The 2,500-nt window shown below is 46.9% G+C and overlaps 1 non-coding gene across 1 annotated transcript in view; it reads left to right on the top strand.

The window, feature by feature from the left end:
- The first annotated feature begins 1,341 nt into the window (after positions 1-1,341).
- Positions 1,342-2,500, top strand: part of LOC123718254 — a 1,906-nt gene continuing 747 nt past the window's right edge. The window contains exon 1 of the ribosomal RNA XR_006754956.1: positions 1,342-2,500. This exon is cut by the window's right edge and continues 747 nt beyond it. This is a non-coding gene — a ribosomal RNA (small subunit ribosomal RNA).

Below are 2,500 nucleotides of genomic sequence, written 5' to 3'. Positions count from 1 at the left end.
TGCCATTTCTCTGAGCGTGTGCTGCGAGCTTCAACGAGAAACATATCTATCAATACAAATGTCTATGCAAAAAAAAGAAAACAAACAAAATCATATCAGTCAATAAAATAAATAATAATATTTTTTTACTACTACTACTAGTACTACTACGTGCTACTACTGCACGCCAATACACATACATAATAAAATGAAAAATCGTCTCTCTCTCGCTCGCTCTACGAGAAACATTCGACGTCCGCTCCAATGCCGACGCGGACTATTGCTCTCGGTATAGATGTGGAGCGAAACAGTCGTGCGCACAGCGTCGACTCGTTCTCGTTGCCGCGCGTCGTTCGTCTCAAATAGACACGAACGACGGACGAGAGAGAATAGAATGTGTTCTTGTTTTTGTGTTTGTGCGAAGTGTGAGAATATTATATACATATATTCGCGCATGGATGATATAGATATGGGTATGGATTTTCGGAGGAAATTATATCAAATTCGTATTTCGAATGCGAGACCGCCGAGATCTTTCCCAGCTCTCTCTCTCTCTGTGTGTGTGGTGTATAGTACATTTTATATATCTCTCTTGTGTCAACACAAAATAACAAAGAATATACATACTACTCCTCCTCATATTTTATATAATATAATATAAAATTATATTATAGCACCGCGTTCGCAGACCGTATGGTGATGTTACCAATCGACCAAGATTTGGGACCGTCTCCCCCGGTGTTATCTGTGATGTTAAAAGAATACGCTTCTAGGCACACCTCAACGCAGGGCGCCTAGCGTGTTCGACACGTGCGCGGTCGCCACGGCGACCGTATATGGAAAGAATGTATAAAAGAGGACGCACACGCGCCCATCGTCGAAACGGTGTGCGCAGCGTCGTGTTGGAATTTATCCCTCAAGCTCCGGGCGTTGATCGTATCTAGTGCGAATCATGCGTGTGTGTGCGCATGTAATTGCCAGCCGAGTTTTAATATGTTTACAATAACGTATTGAATAAAAATTGAGAAGTTGCGTTTAGATGAATGTTCAATTTTCAAATTGTCACAACATCGATTCCCGCCCGCGGGGTCGTGTTCGTTGCAGTTTTATGTCCCTCACAGTGGTCGAGCATCGTTGTACATCACCTCGTTGCGAGATCGTGACGGGACGGCCGCTCGTAGACCGGTCAAAGTTAGTCTATCGATATGAAGCGCGAACGTCGCGTCGCGTGCAAATTCGACGCGTTACGTTCACGCGTGTCGAGAAGGCGCGCGCGCAAGCGCGCGCCCCTCGACGCCGCCGAGCCAGCGGCTCGCCGAAGCCGCGTGACCGCGGTGTAGGCGTGTCGTTTGCGTAAGCAGCTCCCTGGTTGATCCTGCCAGTAGTTATATGCTTGTCTCAAAGATTAAGCCATGCATGTCTCAGTGCAAGCCGTATTAAGGCGATACCGCGAATGGCTCAATATATCAGTTTTGGTTCCTTAGATCTTACTCAGTTACTTGGATAACTGTGGTAATTCTAGAGCTAATACATGCAATCAGAACTCTGACCAGTGATGGGATGAGTGCTTTTATTAGATCAAAACCAATCGGCGGAGGGCCATGCGTCCGAAGTCGTTAATTTTGATGAATCTGGATAACTTTTGCCGATCGCACGGTCCAGTACCGGCGACGCATCTTTCAAATGTCTGCCTTATCAACTTTCGATGGTAGTTTCTGCGACTACCATGGTTGTCACGGGTAACGGGGAATCAGGGTTCGATTCCGGAGAGGGAGCCTGAGAAACGGCTACCACATCCAAGGAAGGCAGCAGGCGCGCAAATTACCCACTCCCGGCACGGGGAGGTAGTGACGAAAAATAACGATACGGGACTCTTACGAGGCCTCGTAATCGGAATGAGTACACTTTAAATATTTTAACGAGGAACAATTGGAGGGCAAGTCTGGTGCCAGCAGCCGCGGTAATTCCAGCTCCAATAGCGTATACTAAAATTGTTGCGGTTAAAAAGCTCGTAGTTGCATTTGTGCGCCGCGCTGTCGGTGCACCGCATCCGCGGTGATACTGACACGTCTGCGGAGCATATCGTCGGTGAGCCGGCGGTAAAACGCCGGTTCAATATCAAAATCCTATCGCGGTGCTCTTCGGTGAGTGTCGAGGTGGGCCGACAATTTTACTTTGAACAAATTAGAGTGCTCAAAGCGGGCTCAAAATGCCGCTTGAATATTTCGTGCATGGAATAATAGAATATGATCTCGGTTCTATTTTGTTGGTTTTCAGAACTCCGAGGTAATGATTAATAGGGATAACTGGGGGCATTCGTATTGCGACGTTAGAGGTGAAATTCTTGGATCGTCGCAAGACGAACATCAGCGAAAGCATTTGCCAAAGGTGTTTTCATCAATCAAGAACGAAAGTTAGAGGTTCGAAGGCGATTAGATACCGCCCTAGTTCTAACCGTAAATATGTCATCTAGCGATCCGCCGACGTTACTACAATGGCTCGGCGGGCAGCTTCCGGGAAA

The sequence above is a fragment of the Pieris brassicae genome, chromosome 14 (genome assembly GCF_905147105.1).
Source record: "Pieris brassicae chromosome 14, ilPieBrab1.1, whole genome shotgun sequence".
Taxonomy (NCBI): Eukaryota; Metazoa; Arthropoda; class Insecta; order Lepidoptera; family Pieridae; genus Pieris; species Pieris brassicae.
Note: the sequence above shows the minus strand (reverse complement) of the source record. Positions and strands in the feature narration are given on the sequence as shown.